This window comes from Amia ocellicauda, unplaced genomic scaffold (genome assembly GCF_036373705.1).
Source record: "Amia ocellicauda isolate fAmiCal2 unplaced genomic scaffold, fAmiCal2.hap1 HAP1_SCAFFOLD_187, whole genome shotgun sequence".
Lineage (NCBI taxonomy): Eukaryota > Metazoa > Chordata > Actinopteri > Amiiformes > Amiidae > Amia > Amia ocellicauda.
The window spans coordinates 61,852-89,102 of NW_027102750.1; the positions used below are offsets into that span (position 1 = coordinate 61,852).

Below are 27,251 nucleotides of genomic sequence, written 5' to 3' on the forward strand. Positions count from 1 at the left end.
ATCTTTGGAATTGGTGTCTGTGTCCAATTATTACAGAAATTGAGTTCTACAAGATTCCAGGATTCGTGATAAGGTGATACTATAAATTCACTTCTTAAATTGAAATTTATAAGTGTACCTTACGATACAACTGATAGCACTGCAACTCAGTGTAGGTGTGCGTTCAGTCCGGCAAACACAACATTTCAGTTATGAAACGCTTTCTACAGGTGATGTATAAATGTAATATTTTCACACATTTGAATAAGTTTGATTTGATACAAGATTTATGAAGTTGACCAAACAAAATGACATAATATTTTTCAGGGGATAAAAATCTCACGACACAATTGGGTAGTCCTCACGGCACACGGGTTGAAAACCACTGAGCCAAGCCACGGTGCTTCTTGGCTTTGCACGGCCACTGAGACTGCCAGGGGAAGACGGTGAGAAGCTTCCCTTCGATAGCTCAATTGGTAGAGCGGAGGACTGTAGGTTTCAGGCAGCGGGCATCCTTAGGTCGCTGGTTCAATTCCGGCTCGAAGGAAGGCGTGATTATGGTTTGACATCGGTTTTGGACGAGCTCCCAAATGTCAAGCCATTGGAATTGCATGAGGACAAGGAGAAAACACCGGAAATTCGGATTTGCTGTGGAGAACTCGCATTGCCCAAACATCTCATATGCATGTGACCCTTTTCACCCTGAACCCAGTTTTCTAAACAGGCCAGAAAGCGGTCTGGAACAATCATGAAGCCAACACATTGTGAAGCACTTCACTGAAGCCCGGGTAGCTCAGCCGGTAGAGCATCAGACTTTTAATCTGAGGGTCCAGGGTTCGAGTCCCTGTTCGGGCGCCTTGTTGACCGAGGGCCATGATGGTGAAAAGCCTGGATGGCCTTCCAGGTGACAATGAAATATGCAGTTGCGTCTAGGCAAGGTGTCTAGTCCTCTTTGCTTCTTTCGGCAAATATCCAGCCTGGGCAAGTGTTGTCTTCCAGAGGCAAGTCAAGCCAGGAACTCTGAGAGATGTTTTTGCCGTTGACGACGTGTCACTTTAGAACAGCACAACATGCATCTCTACTTGACTTGGCACAATCTGTGAGGGTTGGGCCAACACAACGTGTCCACACATTTGCAGGCGTCTTGAAATACTTGGAATGACCTGTGGCCCCATGCCATGCAGAAGTCCACAGCTATGCCTCATCCCCAATGTGCCACTTGTAAGAACTTTGTAAAAAGCGACAGAGAACATGATCAGCAAAGAAACACAATTCTCCTGAGAACGACAATCATCGTGCCGATCGTAATCTCAGTGCATACCTGGATGCCCAACAAGCCAAGCCAGTGGTTCCCAAGCGTTGTAATGCCACGGCACACTTTGCTGAGACCAAAAACCTTCGCGGCGCACCAACATGAAAAAAAAAAAAAAGGATTTACTAGGTATTGTCTCACCTGAATGGCAACAGGCTGCTAAAACTATTATCACACGCACATTGCATGTTAAAGTATGTCAGTAAGGGAGTAATTAAAAGGGCAAATGTGTGAAGTGCAAGGAGTGGCCCTTAGTGGTTAGGTAAAAAAGTACACAGACAAACTAAATAATCCCTTGATACAAATCATTTATTTAGTGCAGACAGACCAAGACCAGCCACAATAAACTATTCGCAGTAAATATAAATTCACAGCAAAATAGGTTCAGTTCACAATATCCTATAACAAGCTGCACAAAGGCATCGCTAGCAGTGGAAAGAACGAAGAACTGCAGGAGAAACGCCGGGGCTATTTAGAGCCCGATTATTCAACACAGAGGGGGAAAACCAAGGCCAAATGAGACTTAGAGGAAGAGGAGACATCCAACAACAGTATAGAGATAAAAAGGAATTCACCACATGTCCCTTTAATCAATTGCCTTGCAGTTCCACTGTGTAGCGTTATGTTGGGTGTATTTTGATAAGAGCATTTGGGCTCTGAGCTGAAGCACTGATCTAAAGAAGACCTCTCCACCCCCAAAGTTATCAGATTTCCTTTGCTCATCAGCTTGGAACTGGTTTGCATCAAAGTGACAGTTTTGGGGAGGATGGCACCGAGAAGAGGCCAAATAGGTTGAATCCTGCTATGAGATGTCTGGAGAAAGGGGCCTGTAGGTGATAAAAACTCTTTGAAGTGGACGAGAGCCGAAATCCCGACATAGAGCTACGAACCCGGGCCAACCGGCATTTCCAAAAGATGGCATGGATTGACATCAGTCATAAATCAAGCCCCCCCCCATTAGGACACTGGGGGCTGAAACCGAAATCCAATCTCAAGAACTCAAGAACCAATCACCTAATGATCTGACAGACTATAAGGAACAGTGCACAGTCTCTCTCTCTCTCTCTCTCTCTCTTTCTCTCTCTCTCTCTTTCTCTCTCACCTGAACCAGTAACTCGCTGCCACAGCTCAACCTGTAGCTCTGTTGCCCGAACCGGAACCAGAAACCAACCAAGTCTTTGCCGGCAACAGAAGAGTTAAACTGGGAGAAGGAGATTGAGCCGTACGAAGAATTCTTTTAAAGGACTTTATTAAATAAAGAACTTTACAGACTGCGCATGCCCGCCTGTGCCCACCTGATCAGTGGAGTTTTACAGCTGGACAATTGAGTAAGTCGAATGTATATGAAAGTGTTCAGTCATTTAAATAGCTATTTGAGTCTTAAGAAACTTGACCCTTGGAACGAACAGGGCCCTGCTTTCCTCAAAGACTTTGTCTTCAAGTAACTACGGTGGAACCCTGCTTACAAAGAAGATTTTGTGCACAACCTTGGAGCCTTCAAACCAGTGGAAAATCTGTTTGGAAAAGACTCTAATTTCGCGAAACCCCAACTTCCATCTGCATCGACTGAGTGGAAGTTCTTGGACAAAGCCGAACCGCACTGCCTTTGTTCCAAACCACACGGACCATGTGCCGTGTGCTGTGATCTGAGCCCGAAGACAGAGAGGCCTCTCTGCGACGAAGTTCAGATAAGTTTAACAGTTTGGAGTTCATGATTCATGACATTTGAGAAATCAATTAGAAATGTTATTCTGTGATTCATAACTCTAGAATGTGTAATATCATTTAGTTTTCTTAAATATAAATGTGTGTTGCATTAAACTGTTTTGTTGATAATTTTAGAAATAAAATCTGTCAACCCCGAGAAATATCTTCTCATTCCTGTTTAACTGTTTAGTCTGAAATTGACACAAGTCAATAGACGTTAGATTATTGGTGGCCCTGCCTATCCTTGATCATTGAATAATAATCAGTTAAGGGAAATTGTGGTAACAAGTAACGATAGGATCTTTCTCGGCACCTAAACGTAAATGAGACTGATATATATATAACGAGAAGTTACCTGACATAAATACTAACCTGCGTAGTTATTTAATGTCTGACTAACAATACTAACGAGAGACTCACCTTCGTCTTACTAACCGGTATTGTAGTTAATGTGTTTATAACCTTTTTTGTTTAACGATTTGTGTGTTAGAGCATCAGACTTTTAATCTGAGGGTCCAGGGTTCGAGTCCCTGTTCGGGCGCCTTGTTGACCGAGGGCCATGATGGTGAAAAGCCTGGATGGCCTTCCAGGTGACAATGAAATATGCAGTTGCGTCTAGGCAAGGTGTCTAGTCCTCTTTGCTTCTTTCGGCAAATATCCAGCCTGGGCAAGTGTTGTCTTCCAGAGGCAAGTCAAGCCAGGAACTCTGAGAGATGTTTTTGCCGTTGACGACGTGTCACTTTAGAACAGCACAACATGCATCTCTACTTGACTTGGCACAATCTGTGAGGGTTGGGCCAACACAACGTGTCCACACATTTGCAGGCGTCTTGAAATACTTGGAATGACCTGTGGCCCCATGCCATGCAGAAGTCCACAGCTATGCGTGTCAGCATGCTCTGCTCTTCATCCCCAATGTGCCACTTGTAAGAACTGTGTAAAAAGCGACAGAGAACGTGATCAGCAAAGAAACACAATTCTCCTGAGAACGACAATCATCGTGCCGATCGTAATCTCAGTGCATACCTGGATGCCCAACAAGCCAAGCCAGTGGTTCCCAAGCGTTGTAATGCCACGGCACACTTTCCTGAGACCAAAAACCTTCGCGGCGCACCAACATGAAAAAAAAAAAAAAGGATTTACTAGGTATTGTCTCACCTGAATGGCAACAGGCTGCTAAAACTATTATCACACGCACATTGCATGTTAAAGTATGTCAGTAAGGGAGTAATTAAAAGGGCAAATGTGTGAAGTGCAAGGAGTGGCCCTTAGTGGTTAGGTAAAAAAGTACACAGACAAACTAAATAATCCCTTGATACAAATCATTTATTTAGTGCAGACAGACCAAGACCAGCCACAATAAACTATTCGCAGTACATATAAATTCACAGCAAAATAGGTTCAGTTCACAATATCCTATAACAAGCTGCACAAAGGCAGCGCTAGCAGTGGAAAGAACGAAGAACTGCAGGAGAAACGCCGGGGCTATTTAGAGCCCGATTATTCAACACAGAGGGGGAAAACCAAGGCCAAATGAGACTTAGAGGAACAGGAGACATCCAACAACAGTATAAAGATAAAAAGGAATTCACCACATGTCCCTTTAATCAATTGCCTTGCAGTTCCACTGTGTAGCGTTATGTTGGGTGTATTTTGATAAGAGCATTTGGGCTCTGAGCTGAAGCACTGATCTAAAGAAGACCTCTCCACCCCCAAAGTTATCAGATTTCCTTTGCTCATCAGCTTGGAACTGGTTTGCATCAAAGTGACAGTTTTGGGGAGGATGGCACCGAGAAGAGGCCAAATAGGTTGAATCCTGCTATGAGATGTCTGGAGAAAGGGGCCTGTAGGTGACAAAAACTCTTTGAAGTGGACGAGAGCCGAAATCCCGACATAGAGCTACGAACCCGGGCCAACCGGCATTTCCAAAAGATGGCATGGATTGACATCAGTCATAAATCAAGCCCCCCTCCATTAGGACACTGGGGGCTGAAACCGAAATCCAATCTCAAGAACTCAAGAACCAATCACCTATTGATCTGACAGACTATAAGGAACAGTGCACAGTCTCTCTCTCTCTCTCTCTCTCTTTCTCTCTCACCTGAACCAGTAATTCGCTGCCACAGCTCAACCTGTAGCTCTGTTGCCCGAACCGGAACCAGAAACCAACCAAGTCTTTGCCGGCAACAGAAGAGTTAAACTGGGAGAAGGAGATTGAGCCGTACGAAGAATTCTATTAAAGGACTATATTAAAGAAAGAACTTTACAGACTGCGCATGCCCGCCTGTGCCCACCTGATCAGTGGAGTTTTACAGCTGGACAATTGAGTAAGTCGAATGTATATGAAAGTGTTCAGTCATTTAAATAGCTATTTGAGTCTTAAGAAACTTGACCCTTGGAACGAACAGGGCCCTGCTTTCCTCAAAGACTTTGTCTTCAAGTAACTACGGTGGAACCCTGCTTACAAAGAAGATTTTGTGCACAACCTTGGAGCCTTCAAACCAGTGGAAAATCTGTTTGGAAAAGACTCTAATTTCGCGAAACCCCAACTTCCAGCTGCATCGACTGAGTGGAAGTTCTTGGACAAAGCCGAACCGCACTGCCTTTGTTCCAAACCACACGGACCATGTGCCGTGTGCTGTGATCTGAGCCCGAAGACAGAGAGGCCTCTCTGCGACGAAGTTCAGATAAGTTTAACAGTTTGGAGTTCATGATTCATGACATTTGAGAAATCATTTAGAAATGTTATTCTGTGATTCATAACTCTAGAATGTGTAATATCATTTAGTTTTCTTAAATATAAATGTGTGTTGCATTAAACTGTTTTGTTGATAATTTTAGAAATAAAATCTGTCAACCCCGAGAAATATGTTCTCATTCCTGTTTAACTGTTTAGTATGAAATTGACACAAGTCAATAGACGTTAGATTATTGGTGGCCCTGCCTATCCTTGATCATTGAATAATAATCAGTTAAGGGAAATTGTGGTAACAAGTAACGATAGGATCTTTCTCGGCACCTAAACGTAAATGAGACTGATATATATATAACGAGAAGTTACCTGACATAAATACTAACCTGCGTAGTTATTTAATGTCTGACTAACAATACTAACGAGAGACTCACCTTCGTCTTACTAACCGGTATTGTAGTTAATGTGTTTATAACCTTTTTTGTTTAACGATTTGTGTGTTAGAGCATCAGACTTTTAATCTGAGGGTCCAGGGTTCGAGTCCCTGTTCGGGCGCCTTGTTGACCGAGGGCCATGATGGTGAAAAGCCTGGATGGCCTTCCAGGTGACAATGAAATATGCAGTTGCGTCTAGGCAAGGTGTCTAGTCCTCTTTGCTTCTTTCGGCAAATATCCAGCCTGGGCAAGTGTTGTCTTCCAGAGGCAAGTCAAGCCAGGAACTCTGAGAGATGTTTTTGCCGTTGACGACGTGTCACTTTAGAACAGCACAACATGCATCTCTACTTGACTTGGCACAATCTGTGAGGGTTGGGCCAACACAACGTGTCCACACATTTGCAGGCGTCTTGAAATACTTGGAATGACCTGTGGCCCCATGCCATGCAGAAGTCCACAGCTATGCGTGTCAGCATGCTCTGCTCTTCATCCCCAATGTGCCACTTGTAAGAACTGTGTAAAAAGCGACAGAGAACGTGATCAGCAAAGAAACACAATTCTCCTGAGAACGACAATCATCGTGCCGATCGTAATCTCAGTGCATACCTGGATGCCCAACAAGCCAAGCCAGTGGTTCCCAAGCGTTGTAATGCCACGGCACACTTTGCTGAGACCAAAAACCTTCGCGGCGCACCAACATGAAAAAAAAAAAAAAGGATTTACTAGGTATTGTCTCACCTGAATGGCAACAGGCTGCTAAAACTATTATCACACGCACATTGCATGTTAAAGTATGTCAGTAAGGGAGTAATTAAAAGGGCAAATGTGTGAAGTGCAAGGAGTGGCCCTTAGTGGTTAGGTAAAAAAGTACACAGACAAACTAAATAATCCCTTGATACAAATCATTTATTTAGTGCAGACAGACCAAGACCAGCCACAATAAACTATTCGCAGTAAATATAAATTCACAGCAAAATAGGTTCAGTTCACAATATCCTATAACAAGCTGCACAAAGGCAGCGCTAGCAGTGGAAAGAACGAAGAACTGCAGGAGAAACGCCGGGGCTATTTAGAGCCCGATTATTCAACACAGAGGGGGAAAACCAAGGCCAAATGAGACTTAGAGGAACAGGAGACATCCAACAACAGTATAAAGATAAAAAGGAATTCACCACATGTCCCTTTAATCAATTGCCTTGCAGTTCCACTGTGTAGCGTTATGTTGGGTGTATTTTGATAAGAGCATTTGGGCTCTGAGCTGAAGCACTGATCTAAAGAAGACCTCTCCACCCCCAAAGTTATCAGATTTCCTTTGCTCATCAGCTTGGAACTGGTTTGCATCAAAGTGACAGTTTTGGGGAGGATGGCACCGAGAAGAGGCCAAATAGGTTGAATCCTGCTATGAGATGTCTGGAGAAAGGGGCCTGTAGGTGATAAAAACTCTTTGAAGTGGACGAGAGCCGAAATCCCGACATAGAGCTACGAACCCGGGCCAACCGGCATTTCCAAAAGATGGCATGGATTGACATCAGTCATAAATCAAGCCCCCCTCCATTAGGACACTGGGGGCTGAAACCGAAATCCAATCTCAAGAACTCAAGAACCAATCACCTATTGATCTGACAGACTATAAGGAACAGTGCACAGTCTCTCTCTCTCTCTCTCTCTTTCTCTCTCTCTCTCTTTCTCTCTCACCTGAACCAGTAACTCGCTGCCACAGCTCAACCTGTAGCTCTGTTGCCCGAACCGGAACCAGAAACCAACCAAGTCTTTGCCGGCAACAGAAGAGTTAAACTGGGAGAAGGAGATTGAGCCGTACGAAGAATTCTTTTAAAGGACTTTATTAAATAAAGAACTTTACAGACTGCGCATGCCCGCCTGTGCCCACCTGATCAGTGGAGTTTTACAGCTGGACAATTGAGTAAGTCGAATGTATATGAAAGTGTTCAGTCATTTAAATAGCTATTTGAGTCTTAAGAAACTTGACCCTTGGAACGAACAGGGCCCTGCTTTCCTCAAAGACTTTGTCTTCAAGTAACTACGGTGGAACCCTGCTTATAAAGAAGATTTTGTGCACAACCTTGGAGCCTTCAAACCAGTGGAAAATCTGTTTGGAAAAGACTCTAATTTCGCGAAACCCCAACTTCCAGCTGCATCGACTGAGTGGAAGTTCTTGGACAAAGCCGAACCGCACTGCCTTTGTTCCAAACCACACGGACCATGTGCCGTGTGCTGTGATCTGAGCCCGAAGACAGAGAGGCCTCTCTGCGACGAAGTTCAGATAAGTTTAACAGTTTGGAGTTCATGATTCATGACATTTGAGAAATCAATTAGAAATGTTATTCTGTGATTCATAACTCTAGAATGTGTAATATCATTTAGTTTTCTTAAATATAAATGTGTGTTGCATTAAACTGTTTTGTTGATAATTTTAGAAATAAAATCTGTCAACCCCGAGAAATATGTTCTCATTCCTGTTTAACTGTTTAGTATGAAATTGACACAAGTCAATAGACGTTAGATTATTGGTGGCCCTGCCTATCCTTGATCATTGAATAATAATCAGTTAAGGGAAATTGTGGTAACAAGTAACGATAGGATCTTTCTCGGCACCTAAACGTAAATGAGACTGATATATATATAACGAGAAGTTACCTGACATAAATACTAACCTGCGTAGTTATTTAATGTCTGACTAACAATACTAACGAGAGACTCACCTTCGTCTTACTAACCGGTATTGTAGTTAATGTGTTTATAACCTTTTTTGTTTAACGATTTGTGTGTTATCATATGCGATCCCATGGTCTTTGATTTGGTCACGGAAGTGATTTGTCTTTGATTTGTTGATCTAGAGTTGAATTTTAATTAGCTTTTCCCTTTTGTATAATTAGTGTAGTGCTACATTTAGTCTTTGTTTTTGAATAAATTTAACAATTTATATCTTTGGAATTGGTGTCTGTGTCCAATTATTACAGAAATTGAGTTCTACAAGATTCCAGGATTCGTGATAAGGTGATACTATAAATTCACTTCTTAAATTGAAATTTATAAGTGTACCTTACGATACAACTGATAGCACTGCAACTCAGTGTAGGTGTGCGTTCAGTCCGGCAAACACAACATTTCAGTTATGAAACGCTTTCTACAGGTGATGTATAAATGTAATATTTTCACACATTTGAATAAGTTTGATTTGATACAAGATTTATGAAGTTGACCAAACAAAATGACATAATATTTTTCAGGGGATAAAAATCTCACGACACAATTGGGTAGTCCTCACGGCACACGGGTTGAAAACCACTGAGCCAAGCCACGGTGCTTCTTGGCTTTGCACGGCCACTGAGACTGCCAGGGGAAGACGGTGAGAATCTTCGCTTCGATAGCTCAGTTGGTAGAGCGGAGGACTGTAGGTTTCAGACAGCGGGCATCCTTAGGTCGCTGGTTCAATTCCGGCTCGAAGGAAGGCGTGATTATGGTTTGACATCGGTTTTGGACGAGCTCCCAAATGTCAAGCCATTGGAATTGCATGAGGACAAGGAGAAAACACCGGAAATTCGGATTTGCTGTGGAGAACTCGCATTGCCCAAACATCTCATATGCATGTGGCCCTTTTCACCCTGAGCCCAGTTTTCTAAACCGGCCAGAAAGCGGTCTGGAACAATCATGAAGCCAACACATTGTGAAGCACTTCACTGAAGCCCGGGTAGCTCAGCCGGTAGAGCATCAGACTTTTAATCTGAGGGTCCAGGGTTCGAGTCCCTGTTCGGGTGCCTTGTTGACCGAGGGCCATGATGGTGAAAAGCCTGGATGGCCTTCCAGGTGACAATGAAATATGCAGTTGTGTCTAGGCAAGGTGTCTAGTCCTCTTTGCTTCTTTCTGCAAATATCCAGCCTGGGCAAGTGTTGTCTTCCAGAGGCAAGTCAAGCCAGGAACTCTGAGAGATGTTTTTGCCGTTGACGACGTGTCACTTTAGAACAGCACAACATGCATCTCTACTTGACTTGGCACAATCTGTGAGGGTTGGGCCAACACAACGTGTCCACACATTTGCAGGCGTCTTGAAATACTTGGAATGACCTGTGGCCCCATGCCATGCAGAAGTCCACAGCTATGCGTGTCAGCATGCTCTGCTCCTCATCCCCAATGTGCCACTTGTAAGAACTTTGTAAAAAGCGACAGAGAACATGATCAGCAAAGAAACACAATTCTCCTGAGAACGACAATCATCGTGCCGATCGTAATCTCAGTGCATACCTGGATGCCCAACAAGCCAAGCCAGTGGTTCCCAAGCGTTGTAATGCCACGGCACACTTTGCTGAGACCAAAAACCTTCGCGGCGCACCAACATGAAAAAAAAAAAAAAGGATTTACTAGGTATTGTCTCACCTGAATGGCAACAGGCTGCTAAAACTATTATCACACGCACATTGCATGTTAAAGTATGTCAGTAAGGGAGTAATTAAAAGGGCAAATGTGTGAAGTGCAAGGAGTGGCCCTTAGTGGTTAGGTAAAAAAGTACACAGACAAACTAAATAATCCCTTGATACAAATCATTTATTTAGTGCAGACAGACCAAGACCAGCCACAATAAACTATTCGCAGTAAATATAAATTCACAGCAAAATAGGTTCAGTTCACAATATCCTATAACAAGCTGTATTTAACGAAGTAGTTAAACGTTACAAAGGGCATTACAATTGTTGAAAAACAATAGCACACGGATCAAACATGCTATCCCCGCCATTTTATTCGATTTGATTAGACGTTTCGCGACCGAAATGTTTTGTGTGCAGACTGAACGCACACCTGAGCCGAGCACGATCACAATACATATCCACAGTTAATCTAAGCAGTATCATATTGTAACCATTTCGGTCTGTTATCAACCCTTCCGGATCCAAAACCAGGAGTCAGACACCCTTTTCGGTGGACATGCTGTTGACTTCTCACAAGCACCATCTGCCTTCACAAAGGCAGCGCTAGCAGTGGAAAGAACGAAGAACTGCAGAAGAAACGCCGGGGCTATTTAGAGCCCGATTATTCAACACAGAGGGGGGAAACCAAAGCCAAATGAGACTTAGAGGAACAGGAGACATCCAACAACAGTATAAAGATGAAAAGGAATTCACCACATGTCCCTTTAATCAATTGCCTTGCAGTTCCACTGTGTAGCGTTATGTTGGGTGTATTTTGATAAGAGCATTTGGGCTCTGAGCTGAAGCACTGATCTAAAGAAGACCTCTCCACCCCCAAAGTTATCAGATTTCCTTTGCTCATCAGCTTGGAACTGGTTTGCATCAAAGTGACAGTTTTGGGGAGGATGGCACCGAGAAGAGGCCAAATAGGTTGAATCCTGCTATGAGATGTCTGGAGAAAGGGGCCTGTAGGTGATAAAAACTCTTTGAAGTGGACGAGAGCCGAAATCCCGACATAGAGCTACGAACCCGGGCCAACCGGCATTTCCAAAAGATGGCATGGATTGACATCAGTCATAAATCAAGCCCCCCTCCATTAGGACACTGGGGGCTGAAACCGAAATCCAATCTCAAGAACTCAAGAACCAATCACCTATTGATCTGACAGACTATAAGGAACAGTGCACAGTCTCTCTCTCTCTCTCTCTCTTTCTCTCTCACCTGAACCAGTAACTCGCTGCCACAGCTCAACCTGTAGCTCTGTTGCCCGAACCGGAACCAGAAACCAACCAAGTCTTTGCCGGCAACAGAAGAGTTAAACTGGGAGAAGTAGATTGAGCCGTACGGAGAATTCTATTAAAGGACTATATTAAAGAAAGAACTTTACAGACTGCGCATGCCCGCCTGTGCCCACCTGATCAGTGGAGTTTTACAGCTGGACAATTGAGTAAGTCGAATGTATATGAAAGTGTTCAGTCATTTAAATAGCTATTTGAGTCTTAAGAAACTTGACCCTTGGAACGAACAGGGCCCTGCTTTCCTCAAAGACTTTGTCTTCAAGTAACTACGGTGGAACCCTGCTTACAAAGAAGATTTTGTGCACAACCTTGGAGCCTTCAAACCAGTGGAAAATCTGTTTGGAAAAGACTCTAATTTCGCGAAACCCCAATTTCCAGGTGCATCGACTGAGTGGAAGTTCTTGGACAAAGCCGAACCGCACTGCCTTTGTTCCAAACCACACGGACCATATGCCGTGTGCTGTGATCTGAGCCCGAAGACAGAGAGGCCTCTCTGTGACGAAGTTCAGATAAGTTTAACAGTTTGGAGTTCATGATTCATGACATTTGAGAAATCAATTAGAAATGTTATTCTGTGATTCAAAACTCTAGAATGTGTAATATCATTTAGTTTTCTTAAATATAAATGTGTGTTGCATTAAACTGTTTTGTTGATAATTTTAGAAATAAAATCTGTCAACCCCGAGAAATATCTTCTCATTCCTGTTTAACTGTTTAGTCTGAAATTGACACAAGTCAATAGACGTTAGATTATTGGTGGCCCTGCCTATCCTTGATCATTGAATAATAATCAGTTAAGGGAAATTGTGGTAACAAGTAATGATAGGATCTTTCTCGGCACCTAAACGTAAATGAGACTGATATATATATAACGAGAAGTTACCTGACATAAATACTAACCTGCGTAGTTATTTAATGTCTGACTAACAATACTAACGAGAGACTCACCTTCGTCTTACTAACCGGTATTGTAGTTAATGTGTTTATAACCTTTTTTGTTTAACGATTTGTGTGTTAGAGCATCAGACTTTTAATCTGAGGGTCCAGGGTTCGAGTCCCTGTTCGGGCGCCTTGTTGACCGAGGGCCATGATGGTGAAAAGCCTGGATGGCCTTCCAGGTGACAATGAAATATGCAGTTGCGTCTAGGCAAGGTGTCTAGTCCTCTTTGCTTCTTTCGTCAAATATCCAGCCTGGGCAAGTGTTGTCTTCCAGAGGCAAGTCAAGCCAGGAACTCTGAGAGATGTTTTTGCCGTTGACGACGTGTCACTTTAGAACAGCACAACATGCATCTCTACTTGACTTGGCACAATCTGTGAGGGTTGGGCCAACACAACGTGTCCACACATTTGCAGGCGTCTTGAAATACTTGGAATGACCTGTGGCCCCATGCCATGCAGAAGTCCACAGCTATGCGTGTCAGCATGCTCTGCTCTTCATCCCCAATGTGCCACTTGTAAGAACTGTGTAAAAAGCGACAGAGAACGTGATCAGCAAAGAAACACAATTCTCCTGAGAACGACAATCATCGTGCTGATCGTAATCTCAGTGCATACCTGGATGCCCAACAAGCCAAGCCAGTGGTTCCCAAGCGTTGTAATGCCACGGAACACTTTGCTGAGACCAAAAACCTTTGCGGCGCACCAACATGAAAGAAAAAAAAAAGGATTTACTAGGTATTGTCTCACCTGAATGGCAACAGGCTGCTAAAACTATTATCACACGCACATTGCATGTTAAAGTATGTCAGTAAGGGAGTAATTAAAAGGGCAAATGTGTGAAGTGCAAGGAGTGGCCCTTAGTGGTTAGGTAAAAAAGTACACAGACAAACTAAATAATCCCTTGATACAAATCATTTATTTAGTGCAGACAGACCAAGACCAGCCACAATAAACTATTCGCAGTAAATATAAATTCACAGCAAAATAGGTTCAGTTCACAATATCCTATAACAAGCTGCACAAAGGCAGCGCTAGCAGTGGAAAGAACGAAGAACTGCAGGAGAAACGCCGGGGCTATTTAGAGCCCGATTATTCAACACAGAGGGGGAAAACCAGGGCCAAATGAGACTTAGAGGAACAGAAGACATCCAACAACAGTATAAAGATAAAAAGGAATTCACCACATGTCCCTTTAATCAATTGCCTTGCAGTTCCACTGTGTAGCGTTATGTTGGGTGTATTTTGATAAGAGCATTTGGGCTCTGAGCTGAAGCACTGATCTAAAGAAGACCTCTCCACCCCCAAAGTTATCAGATTTCCTTTGCTCATCAGCTTGGAACTGGTTTGCATCAAAGTGACAGTTTTGGGGTGGATGGCACCGAGAAGAGGCCAAATAGGTTGAATCCTGCTATGAGATGTCTGGAGAAAGGGGCCTGTAGGTGATAAAAACTCTTTGAAGTGGACGAGAGCCGAAATCCCGACATAGAGCTACGAACCCGGGCCAACCGGCACTTCCAAAAGATGGCATGGATTGACATCAGTCATAAATCAAGCCCCCCTCCATTATGACACTGGGGGCTGAAACCGAAATCCAATCTCAAGAACTCAAGAACCAATCACCTATTGATCTGACAGACTATAAGGAACAGTGCACAGTCTCTCTCTCTCTCTCTCTCTCTCTCTCTCTTTCTCTCTCACCTGAACCAGTAACTCGCTGCCACAGCTCAACCTGTAGCTCTGTTGCCCGAACCGGAACCAGAAACCAACCAAGTCTTTGCCGGCAACAGAAGAGTTAAACTGGGAGAAGGAGATTGAGCCGTACGAAGAATTCTATTAAAGGACTTTATTAAATAAAGAACTTTACAGACTGCGCATGCCCGCCTGTGCCCACCTGATCAGTGGAGTTTTACAGCTGGACAATTGAGTAAGTCGAATGTATATGAAAGTGTTCAGTCATTTAAATAGCTATTTGAGTCTTAAGAAACTTGACCCTTGGAACGAACAGGGCCCTGCTTTCCTCAAAGACTTTGTCTTCAAGTAACTACGGTGGAACCCTGCTTACAAAGAAGATTTTGTGCACAACCTTGGAGCCTTCAAACCAGTGGAAAATCTGTTTGGAAAAGACTCTAATTTCGCGAAACCCCAATTTCCAGGTGCATCGACTGAGTGGAAGTTCTTGGACAAAGCCGAACCGCACTGCCTTTGTTCCAAACCACACGGACCATGTGCCGTGTGCTGTGATCTGAGCCCGAAGACAGAGAGGCCTCTCTGCGACGAAGTTCAGATAAGTTTAACAGTTTGGAGTTCATGATTCATGACATTTGAGAAATCAATTAGAAATGTTATTCTGTGATTCAAAACTCTAGAATGTGTAATATCATTTAGTTTTCTTAAATATAAATGTGTGTTGCATTAAACTGTTTTGTTGATAATTTTAGAAATAAAATCTGTCAACCCCGAGAAATATCTTCTCATTCCTGTTTAACTGTTTAGTCTGAAATTGACACAAGTCAATAGACGTTAGATTATTGGTGGCCCTGCCTATCCTTGATCATTGAATAATAATCAGTTAAGGGAAATTGTGGTAACAAGTAACGATAGGATCTTTCTCGGCACCTAAACGTAAATGAGACTGATATATATATAACGAGAAGTTACCTGACATAAATACTAACCTGCGTAGTTATTTAATGTCTGACTAACAATACTAACGAGAGACTCACCTTCGTCTTACTAACCGGTATTGTAGTTAATGTGTTTATAACCTTTTTTGTTTAACGATTTGTGTGTTATCATATGCGATCCCATGGTCTTTGATTTGGTCACGGAAGTGATTTGTCTTTGATTTGTTGATCTAGAGTTGAATTTTAATTAGCTTTTCCCTTTTGTATAATTAGTGTAGTGCTACATTTAGTCTTTGTTTTTGAATAAATTTAACAATTTATATCTTTGGAATTGGTGTCTGTGTCCAATTATTACAGAAATTGAGTTCTACAAGATTCCAGGATTCGTGATAAGGTGATACTATAAATTCACTTCTTAAATTGAAATTTATAAGTGTACCTTACGATACAACTGATAGCACTGCAACTCAGTGTAGGTGTGCGTTCAGTCCGGCAAACACAACATTTCAGTTATGAAACGCTTTCTACAGGTGATGTATAAATGTAATATTTTCACACATTTGAATAAGTTTGATTTGATACAAGATTTATGAAGTTGACCAAACAAAATGACATAATATTTTTCAGGGGATAAAAATCTCACGACACAATTGGGTAGTCCTCACGGCACACGGGTTGAAAACCACTGAGCCAAGCCACGGTGCTTCTTGGCTTTGCACGGCCACTGAGACTGCCAGGGGAAGACGGTGAGAAGCTTCCCTTCGATAGCTCAGTTGGTAGAGCGGAGGACTGTAGGTTTCAGACAGCGGGCATCCTTAGGTCGCTGGTTCAATTCCGGCTCGAAGGAAGGCGTGATTATGGCTTGACATCGGTTTTGGACGAGCTCCCAAATGTCAAGCCATTGGAATTGCATGAGGACAAGGAGAAAACACCGGAAATTCGGATTTGCTGTGTAGAACTCGCATTGCCCAAACATCTCATATGCATGTGACCCTTTTCACCCTGAGCCCAGTTTTCTAAACCGGCCAGAAAGCGGTCTGGAACAATCATGAAGCCAACACATTGTGAAGCACTTCACTGAAGCCCGGGTAGCTCAGCCGGTAGAGCATCAGACTTTTAATCTGAGGGTCCAGGGTTCGAGTCCCTGTTCGGGCGCCTTGTTGACCGAGGGCCATGATGGTGAAAAGCCTGGATGGCCTTCCAGGTGACAATGAAATATGCAGTTGCGTCTATGCAAGGTGTCTAGTCCTCTTTGCTTCTTTCGGCAAATATCCAGCCTGGGCAAGTCAAGCCAGGAACTCTGAGAGATGTTTTTGCCGTTGACGACGTGTCACTTTAGAACAGCACAACATGCATCTCTACTTGATTTGGCACAATCTGTGAGGGTTGGGCCAACACAACGTGTCCACACATTTGCAGGCGTCTTGAAATACTTGGAATGACCTGTGGCCCCATGCCATGCAGAAGTCCACAGCTATGCGTGTCAGCATGCTCTGCTCCTCATCCCCAATGTGCTACTTGTAAGAACTGTATAAAAAGCGACAGAGAACGTGATCAGCAAAGAAACACAATTCTCCTGAGAACGACAATCATCGTGCCGATCGTAATCTCAGTGCATACCTGGATGCCCAACAAGCCAAGCCAGTGGTTCCCAAGCGTTGTAATGCCACGGCACACTTTGCTGAGACCAAAAACCTTCGCGGCGCACCAACATGAAAAAAAAAAAAAAGGATTTACTAGGTATTGTCTCACCTGAATGGCAACAGGCTGCTAAAGCTATTATCACACGCACATTGCATGTTAAAGTATGTCAGTAAGGGAGTAATTAAAAGGGCAAATGTGTGAAGTGCAAGGAGTGGCCCTTAGTGGTTAAGTAAAAAAGTACACAGACAAACTAAATAATCCCTTGATACATATCATTTATTTAGTGCAGACAGACCAAGACCAGCCACAATAAACTATTCGCAGTAAATATAAATTCACAGCAAAATAGGTTCAGTTCACAATATCCTATAACAAGCTGCACAAAGGCAGCGCTAGCAGTGGAAAGAACGAAGAACTGCAGGAGAAACGCCGGGGCTATTTAGAGCCCGATTATTCAACACAGAGGGGGAAAACCAAGGCCAAATGAGACTTAGAGGAACAGGAGACATCCAACAACAGTATAAAGATAAAAAGGAATTCACCACATGTCCCTTTAATCAATTGCCTTGCAGTTCCACTGTGTAGCATTATGTTGGGTGTATTTTGATAAGAGCATTTGGGCTCTGAGCTGAAGCACTGATCTAAAGAAGACCTCTCCACCCCCAAAGTTATCAGATTTCCTTTGCTCATCAGCTTGGAACTGGTTTGCATCAAAGTGACAGTTTTGGGGAGGATGGCACCGAGAAGAGGCCAAATAGGTTGAATCCTGCTATGAGATGTCTGGAGAAAGGGGCCTGTAGGTGATAAAAACTCTTTGAAGTGGACGAGAGCCGAAATCCCGACATAGAGCTACGAACCCGGGCCAACCGGCATTTCCAAAAGATGGCATGGATTGACATCAGTCATAAATCAAGCCCCCCTCCATTAGGACACTGGGGGCTGAAACCGAAATCCAATCTCAAGAACTCAAGAACCAATCACCTATTGATCTGACAGACTATAAGGAACACTGCACAGTCTCTCTCTCTCTCTCTCTCTCTCTTTCTCTCTCTCTCTCTTTCTCTCTCACCTGAACCAGTAACTCGCTGCCACAGTTCAACCAGTAGCTCTGTTGCCCGAACCGGAACCAGAAACCAACCAAGTCTTTGCCGGCAACAGAAGAGTTAAACTGGGAGAAGGAGATTGAGCCGTACGAAGAATTCTTTTAAAGGACTTTATTAAATAAAGAACTTTACAGACTGCGCATGCCCGCCTGTGCCCACCTGATCAGTGGAGTTTTACAGCTGGACAATTGAGTAAGTCGAATGTATATGAAAGTGTTCAGTCATTTAAATAGCTATTTGAGTCTTAAGAAACTTGACCCTTGGAACGAACAGGGCCCTGCTTTCCTCAAAGACTTTGTCTTCAAGTAACTACGGTGGAACCCTGCTTACAAAGAAGATTTTGTGCACAACCTTGGAGCCTTCAAACCAGTGGAAAATCTGTTTGGAAAAGACTCTAATTTCGCGAAACCCCAACTTCCAGCTGCATCGACTGAGTGGAAGTTCTTGGACAAAGCCGAACCGCACTGCCTTGTTCCAAACCACACGGACCATGTGCCGTGTGCTGTGATCTGAGCCCGAAGACAGAGAGGCCTCTCTGCGACGAAGTTCAGATAAGTTTAACAGTTTGGAGTTCATGATTCATGACATTTGAGAAATCAATTAGAAATGTTATTCTGTGATTCATAACTCTAGAATGTGTAATATCATTTAGTTTTCTTAAATATAAATGTGTGTTGCATTAAACTGTTTTGTTGATAATTTCAGAAATAAAATCTGTCAACCCCGAGAAATATCTTCTCATTCCTGTTTAACTGTTTAGTCTGAAATTGACACAAGTCAATAGACGTTAGATAATTGGTGTCCCTGCCTATCCATGATCATTGAATAATAATCAGTTAAGGGAAATTGTGGTAACAAGTAACGATAGGATCTTTCTCGGCACCTAAACGTAAATGAGACTGATATATATATAACGAGAAGTTACCTGACATAAATACTAACCTGCGTAGTTATTTAATGTCTGACTAACAATACTAACGAGAGACTCACCTTCGTCTTACTAACCGGTATTGTAGTTAATGTGTTTATAACCTTTTTTGTTTAACGATTTGTGTGTTAGAGCATCAGACTTTTAATCTGAGGGTCCAGGGTTCGAGTCCCTGTTCGGGCGCCTTGTTGACCGAGGGCCATGATGGTGAAAAGCCTGGATGGCCTTCCAGGTGACAATGAAATATGCAGTTGCGTCTAGGCAAGGTGTCTAGTCCTCTTTGCTTCTTTCGGCAAATATCCAGCCTGGGCAAGTGTTGTCTTCCAGAGGCAAGTCAAGCCAGGAACTCTGAGAGATGTTTTTGCTGTTGACGACGTGTCACTTTAGAACAGCACAACATGCATCTCTACTTGACTTGGCACAATCTGTGAGGGTTGGGCCAACACAACGTGTCCACACATTTGCAGGCGTCTTGAAATACTTGGAATGACCTGTGGCCCCATGCCATGCAGAAGTCCACAGCTATGCGTGTCAGCATGCTCTGCTCTTCATCCCCAATGTGCCACTTGTAAGAACTGTGTAAAAAGCGACAGAGAACGTGATCAGCAAAGAAACACAATTCTCCTGAGAACGACAATCATCGTGCCGATCGTAATCTCAGTGCATACCTGGATGCCCAACAAGCCAAGCCAGTGGTTCCTAAGCGTTGTAATGCCACGGCACACTTTGCTGAGACCAAAAACCTTCGCGGCGCACCAACATGAAAAAAAAAAAAGGATTTACTAGGTATTGTCTCACCTGAATGGCAACAGGCTGCTAAAACTATTATCACACGCACATTGCATGTTAAAGTATGTCAGTAAGGGAGTAATTAAAAGGGCAAATGTGTGAAGTGCAAGGAGTGGACCTTAGTGGTTAGGTAAAAAAGTACACAGACAAACTAAATAATCCCTTGATACAAATCATTTATTTAGTGCAGACAGACCAAGACCAGCCACAATAAACTATTCGCAGTAAATATAAATTCACAGCAAAATAGGTTCAGTTCACAATATCCTATAACAAGCTGCACAAAGGCAGCGCTAGCAGTGGAAAGAACGAAGAACTGCAGGAGAAACGCCGGGGCTATTTAGAGCCCGATTATTCAACACAGAGGGGGAAAACCAAGGCCAAATGAGACTTAGAGGAACAGGAGACATCCAACAACAGTATAAAGATAAAAAGGAATTCACCACATGTCCCTTTAATCAATTGCCTTGCAGTTCCACTGTGTAGCGTTATGTTGGGTTTATTTTGATAAGAGCATTCGGGCTCTGAGCTGAAGCACTGATCTAAAGAAGACCTCTCCACCCCCAAAGTTATCAGATTTCCTTTGCTCATCAGCTTGGAACTGGTTTGCATCAAAGTGACAGTTTTGGGGAGGATGGCACCGAGAAGAGGCCAAATAGGTTGAATCCTGCTATGAGATGTCTGGAGAAAGGGGCCTGTAGGTGATAAAAACTCTTTGAAGTGGACGAGAGCCGAAATCCCGACATAGAGCTACGAACCCGGGCCAACCGGCATTTCCAAAAGATGGCATGGATTGACATCAGTCATAAATCAAGCCCCCCTCCATTAGGACACTGGGGGCTGAAACCGAAATCCAATCTCAAGAACTCAAGAACCAATCACCTATTGATCTGACAGACTATAAGGAACAGTGCACAGTCTCTCTCTCTCTCTCTCTCTCTCTCTCTCTCTCTCTCTCTCTCTCTCTCTCTCTCTCTCTCTCGCTCTCTCTCTCTCTCTCTCTCTCTCTCTCGCTCTATTTCTCTCTCACCTGAACCAGTAACTCGCTGCCACAGCTCAACCTGTAGCTCTGTTGCCCGAACCGGAACCAGAAACCAACCAAGTCTTTGCCAGCAACAGAAGAGTTAAACTGGGAGAAGGAGATTGAGCCGTACGAAGAATTCTATTAAAGGACTATATTAAAGAAAGAACTTTACAGACTGCGCATGCCCGCCTGTGCCCACCTGATCAGTGGAGTTTTACAGCTGGACAATTGAGTAAGTCGAATGTATATGAAAGTGTTCAGTCATTTAAATAGCTATTTGAGTCTTAAGAAACTTGACCCTTGGAACGAACAGGGCTCTGCTTTCCTCAAAGACTTTGTCTTCAAGTAACTACGGTGGAACCCTGCTTACAAAGAAGATTTTGTGCACAACCTTGGAGCCTTCAAACCAGTGGAAAATCTGTTTGGAAAAGACTCTAATTTCGCGAAACCCCAATTTCCAGGTGCATCGACTGAGTGGAAGTTCTTGGACAAAGCCGAACCGCACTGCCTTTGTTCCAAACCACACGGACCATGTGCCGTGTGCTGTGATCTGAGCCCGAAGACAGAGAGGCCTCTCTGCGACGAAGTTCAGATAAGTTTAACAGTTTGGAGTTCATGATTCATGACATTTGAGAAATCAATTAGAAATGTTATTCTGTGATTCAAAACTCTAGAATGTGTAATATCATTTCGTTTTCTTAAATATAAATGTGTGTTGCATTAAACTGTTTTGTTGATAATTTTAGAAATAAAATCTGTCAACCCCGAGAAATATCTTCTCATTCCTGTTTAACTGTTTAGTCTGAAATTGACACAAGTCAATAGACGTTAGATTATTGGTGGCCCTGCCTATCCTTGATCATTGAATAATAATCAGTTAAGGGAAATTGTGGTAACAAGTAACGATAGGATCTTTCTCGGCACCTAAACGTAAATGAGACAGATATATATATAACGAGAAGTTACCTGACATAAATACTAACCTGCGTAGTTATTTAATGTCTGACTAACAATACTAACGAGAGACTCACCTTCGTCTTACTAACCGGTATTGTAGTTAATGTGTTTATAACCTTTTTTGTTTAACGATTTGTGTGTAATCATATGCGATCCCATGGTCTTTGATTTGGTCACGGAAGTGATTTGTCTTTGATTTGTTGATCTAGAGTTGAATTTTGATTAGCTTTTCCCTTTTGTATAATTAGTGTAGTGCTACATTTAGTCTTTGTTTTTGAATAAATTTAACAATTTATATCTTTGGAATTGGTGTCTGTGTCCAATTATTACAGAAATTGAGTTCTACAAGATTCCAGGATTCGTGATAAGGTGATACTATAAATTCACTTCTTAAATTGAAATTTTTAAGTGTACCTTACGATACAACTGATAGCACTGCAACTCAGTGTAGGTGTGCGTTCAGTCCGGCAAACACAACATTTCAGTTATGAAACGCTTTCTACAGGTGATGTATAAATGTAATATTTTCACACATTTGAATAAGTTTGATTTGATACAAGATTTATGAAGTTGACCAAACAAAATGACATAATATTTTTCAGGGGATAAAAATCTCACGACACAATTGGGTAGTCCTCACGGCACACGGGTTGAAAACCACTGAGCCAAGCCACGGTGCTTCTTGGCTTTGCACGGCCACTGAGACTGCCAGGGGAAGACGGTGAGAAGCTTCCCTTTGATAGCTCAGCTGGTGGAGCGGAGGACTGGAGGTTTCAGGCTGCGGGCATCCTTAGGTCGCTGGTTCAATTCCGGCTCGAAGGAAGGCGTGATTATGGTTTGACATCGGTTTTGGACGAGCTCCCAAATGTCAAGCCATTGGAATTGCATGAGGACAAGGAGAAAACACCGGAAATTTGGATTTGCTGTGGAGAACTCGCATTGCCCAAACATCTCATATGCATGTGACCCTTTTCACCCTGAGCCCAGTTTTCTAAACCGGCCAGAAAGCGGTCTGGAACAATCATGAAGCCAACACATTGTGAAGCACTTCACTGAAGCTCGGGTAGCTCAGCCAGGAGGGCATCAGACTTTTAATCTGAGGGTCCAGGGTTTGAGTCCCTGTTCGGGCGCCTTGTTGACTGAGGGCCATGATGGTGAAAAGCCTGGATGGCCTTCCAGGTGACAATGAAATATGCAGTTGCGTCTAGGCAAGGTGTCTAGTCCTCTTTGCTTCTTTCGGCAAATATCCAGCCTGGGCAAGTCAAGCCAGGAACTCTGAGAGATGTTTTTGCCGTTGACGACGTGTCACTTTAGAACAGCACAACATGCATCTCTACTTGACTTGGCACAATCTGTGAGGGTTGGGCCAACACAACGTGTCCACACATTTGCAGGCGTCTTGAAATACTTGGAATGACCTGTGGCCCCATGCCATGCAGAAGTCCACAGCTATGCGTGTCAGCATGCTCTGCTCCTCATCCCCAATGTGCCACTTGTAAGAACTGTGTAAAAAGCGACAGAGAACGTGATCAGCAAAGAAACACAATTCTCCTGAGAACGACAATCATCGTGCCGATCGTAATCTCAGTGCATACCTGGATGCCCAACAAGCCAAGCCAGTGGTTCCCAAGCGTTGTAATGCCACGGCACACTTTGCTGAGACCAAAAACCTTCGCGGCGCACCAACATGAAAAAAAAAAAAAAGGATTTACTAGGTATTGTCTCACCTGAATGGCAACAGGCTGCTAAAACTATTATCACACGCACATTGCATGTTAAAGTATGTCAGTAAGGGAGTAATTAAAAGGGCAAATGTGTGAAGTGCAAGGAGTGGCCCTTAGTGGTTAAGTAAAAAAGTACACAGACAAACTAAATAATCCCTTGATACAAATCATTTATTTAGTGCAGACAGACCAAGACCAGCCACAATAAACTATTCGCAGTAAATATAAATTCACAGCAAAATAGGTTCAGTTCACAATATCCTATAACAAGCTGCACAAAGGCAGCGCTAGCAGTGGAAAGAACGAAGAACTGCAGGAGAAACGCCGGGGCTATTTAGAGCCCGATTATTCAACACAGAGGGGGAAAACCAAGGCCAAATGAGACTTAGAGGAACAGGAGACATCCAACAACAGTATAAAGATAAAAAGGAATTCACCACATGTCCCTTTAATCAATTGCCTTGCAGTTCCACTGTGTAGCGTTATGTTGGGTGTATTTTGATAAGAGCATTCGGGCTCTGAGCTGAAGCACTGATCTAAAGAAGACCTCTCCACCCCCAAAGTTATCAGATTTCCTTTGCTCATCAGCTTGGAACTGGTTTGCATCAAAGTGACAGTTTTGGGGAGGATGGCACCGAGAAGAGGCCAAATAGGTTGAATCCTGCTATGAGATGTCTGGAGAAAGGGGCCTGTAGGTGATAAAAACTCTTTGAAGTGGACGAGAGCCAAAATCCCGACATAGAGCTACGAACCCGGGACAACCGGCATGTCCAAAAGATGGCATGGATTGACATCAGTCATAAATCAAGCCCCCCTCCATTAGGACACTGGGGGCTGAAACCGAAATCCAATCTCAAGAACTCAAGAACCAATCACCTATTGATCTGACAGACTATAAGGAACAGTGCACAGTCTCTCTCTCTCTCTCTCTCTCTTTCTCTCTCACCTGAACCAGTAACTCATTGCCACAGCTCAACCTGTAGCTCTGTTGCCCGAACCGGAACCAGAAACCAACCAAGTCTTTGCCGGCAACAGAAGAGTTAAACTGGGAGAAGGAGATTGAGCCGTACGAAGAATTCTATTAAAGGACTTTATTAAATAAAGAACTTTACAGACTGCGCATGCCCGCCTGTGCCCACCTGATCAGTGGAGTTTTACAGCTGGACAATTGAGTAAGTCGAATGTATATGAAAGTGTTCAGTCATTTAAATAGCTATTTGAGTCTTAAGAAACTTGACCCTTGGAACGAACAGGGCCCTGCTTTCCTCAAAGACTTTGTCTTCAAGTAACTACGGTGGAACCCTGCTTACAAAGAAGATTTTGTGCACAACCTTGGAGCCTTCAAACCAGTGGAAAATCTGTTTGGAAAAGACTCTAATTTCGCGAAACCCCAATTTCCAGGTGCATCGACTGAGTGGAAGTTCTCGGACAAAGCCGAACCGCACTGCCTTTGTTCCAAACCACACGGACCATGTGCCGTGTGCTGTGATCTGAGCCCGAAGACAGAGAGGCCTCTCTGCGACGAAGTTCAGATAAGTTTAACAGTTTGGAGTTCATGATTCATGACATTTGAGAAATCAATTAGAAATGTTATTCTGTGATTCAAAACTCTAGAATGTGTAATATCATTTAGTTTTCTTAAATATAAATGTGTGTTGCATTAAACTGTTTTGTTGATAATTTTAGAAATAAAATCTGTCAACCCCGAGAAATATCTTCTCATTACTGTTTAACTGTTTAGTCTGAAATTGACACAAGTCAATAGACGTTAGATTATTGGTGGCCCTGCCTATCCTTGATCATTGAATAATAATCAGTTAAGGGAAATTGTGGTAACAAGTAATGATAGGATCTTTCTCGGCACCTAAACGTAAATGAGACTGATATATATATAACGAGAAGTTACCTGACATAAATACTAACCTGCGTAGTTATTTAATGTCTGACTAACAATACTAACGAGAGACTCACCTTCGTCTTACTAACCGGTATTGTAGTTAATGTGTTTATAACCTTTTTTGTTTAACGATTTGTGTGTTATCATATGCGATCCCATGGTCTTTGATTTGGTCACGGAAGTGATTTGTCTTTGATTTGTTGATCTAGAGTTGAATTTTAATTAGCTTTTCCCTTTTGTATAATTAGTGTAGTGCTACATTTAGTCTTTGGTTTTGAATAAATTTAACAATTTATATCTTTGGAATTGGTGTCTGTGTCCAATTATTACAGAAATTGAGTTCTACAAGATTCCAGGATTCGTGATAAGGTGATACTATAAATTCACTTCTTAAATTGAAATTTATAAGTGTACCTTACGATACAACTGATAGCACTGCAACTCAGTGTAGGTGTGCGTTCAGTCCGGCAAACACAACATTTCAGTTATGAAACGCTTTCTACAGGTGATGTATAAATGTAATATTTTCACACATTTGAATAAGTTTGATTTGATACAAGATTTATGAAGTTGACCAAACAAAATGACATAATATTTTTCAGGGGATAAAAATCTCACGACACAATTGGGTAGTCCTCACGGCACACGGGTTGAAAACCACTGAGCCAAGCCACGGTGCTTCTTGGCTTTGCACGGCCACTGAGACTGCCAGGGGAAGACGGTGAGAAGCTTCCCTTCGATAGCTCAGTTGGTATAGCGGAGGACTGTAGGTTTCAGGCAGCGGGCATCCTTAGGTCGCTGGTTCAATTCCGGCTCGAAGGAAGGCGTGATTATGGTTTGACATCTGTTTTGGACGAGCTCCCAAATGTCAAGCCATTGGAATTGCATGAGGACAAGGAGAAAACACCGGAAATTTGGATTTGCTGTGGAGAACTCGCATTGCCCAAACATCTCATATGCATGTGACCCTTTTCACCCTGAGCCCAGTTTTCTAAACCGGCCAGAAAGCGGTCTGGAACAATCATGAAGCACTTCACTGAAGCCCGGGTAGCTCAGCCGGTAGAGCATCAGACTTTTAATCTGAGGGTCCAGGGTTCGAGTCTCTGTTCGGGCGCCTTGTTGACCGAGGGCCATGATGGTGAAAAGCCTGGATGGCCTTACAGGTGACAATGAAATATGCAGTTGCGTCTAGGCAAGGTGTCTAGTCCTCTTTGCTTCTTTCGGCAAATATCCAGCCTGGGCAAGTGTTGTCTTCCAGAGGCAAGTCAAGCCAGGAACTCTGAGAGGTGTTTTTGCCGTTGACGACGTGTCACTTTAGAACAGCACAACATGCATCTCTACTTGACTTGGCACAATCTGTGAGGGTTGGGCCAACACAACGTGTCCACACATTTGCAGTCGTCTTGAAATACTTGGAATGACCTGTGGCCCCATGCCATGCAGAAGTCCACAGCTATGCGTGTCAGCATGCTCTGCTCCTCATCCCCAATGTGCCACTTGTAAGAACTGTGTAAAAAGCGACAGAGAACGTGATCAGCAAAGAAACACAATTCTCCTGAGAACGACAATCATCGTGCCGATCGTAATCTCAGTGCATACCTGGATGCCCAACAAGCCAAGCCAGTGGTTCCCAAGCGTTGTAATGCCACGGCACACTTTGCTGAGACCAAAAACCTTCGCGGCGCACCAACATGAAAAAATAAATAAAAGGATTTACTAGTTATTGTCTCACCTGAATGGCAACAGGCTGCTAAAACTATTATCACACGCACATTGCA

At 43.2% G+C, this 27,251-nt stretch overlaps 10 non-coding genes across 10 annotated transcripts; all 10 read left to right on the forward strand.

Moving 5' to 3' along the window:
- The first annotated feature begins 437 nt into the window (after positions 1–437).
- On the forward strand, positions 438–526 carry trnay-gua (transfer RNA tyrosine (anticodon GUA)). Its single transcript is given in 2 exon segments — positions 438–474; positions 491–526. It is a non-coding gene; the product is annotated as a tRNA-Tyr (tRNA).
- Positions 527–761: 235 nt separating this feature from the next.
- On the forward strand, positions 762–834 carry trnak-uuu (transfer RNA lysine (anticodon UUU)). The gene has a single exon. It is a non-coding gene; the product is annotated as a tRNA-Lys (tRNA).
- Positions 835–9,503: 8,669 nt separating this feature from the next.
- trnay-gua (transfer RNA tyrosine (anticodon GUA)) lies at positions 9,504–9,592 on the forward strand. The gene is given in 2 exon segments: positions 9,504–9,540; positions 9,557–9,592. It is a non-coding gene; the product is annotated as a tRNA-Tyr (tRNA).
- Positions 9,593–9,827: 235 nt separating this feature from the next.
- trnak-uuu (transfer RNA lysine (anticodon UUU)) lies at positions 9,828–9,900 on the forward strand. Its single transcript has one exon. It is a non-coding gene; the product is annotated as a tRNA-Lys (tRNA).
- Positions 9,901–16,165: 6,265 nt separating this feature from the next.
- Positions 16,166–16,254, forward strand: trnay-gua (transfer RNA tyrosine (anticodon GUA)). Its single transcript is given in 2 exon segments — positions 16,166–16,202; positions 16,219–16,254. It is a non-coding gene; the product is annotated as a tRNA-Tyr (tRNA).
- Positions 16,255–16,489: 235 nt separating this feature from the next.
- trnak-uuu (transfer RNA lysine (anticodon UUU)) lies at positions 16,490–16,562 on the forward strand. Its single transcript has one exon. It is a non-coding gene; the product is annotated as a tRNA-Lys (tRNA).
- Positions 16,563–22,585: 6,023 nt separating this feature from the next.
- Positions 22,586–22,674, forward strand: trnas-gga (transfer RNA serine (anticodon GGA)). Its single transcript is given in 2 exon segments — positions 22,586–22,622; positions 22,639–22,674. It is a non-coding gene; the product is annotated as a tRNA-Ser (tRNA).
- A 235-nt stretch (positions 22,675–22,909) lies between these two features.
- On the forward strand, positions 22,910–22,982 carry trnak-uuu (transfer RNA lysine (anticodon UUU)). Its single transcript has one exon. It is a non-coding gene; the product is annotated as a tRNA-Lys (tRNA).
- Positions 22,983–26,206: 3,224 nt separating this feature from the next.
- Positions 26,207–26,295, forward strand: trnay-gua (transfer RNA tyrosine (anticodon GUA)). The gene is given in 2 exon segments: positions 26,207–26,243; positions 26,260–26,295. It is a non-coding gene; the product is annotated as a tRNA-Tyr (tRNA).
- Positions 26,296–26,514: 219 nt separating this feature from the next.
- On the forward strand, positions 26,515–26,587 carry trnak-uuu (transfer RNA lysine (anticodon UUU)). The gene has a single exon. It is a non-coding gene; the product is annotated as a tRNA-Lys (tRNA).
- Positions 26,588–27,251: the final 664 nt, after the last annotated feature.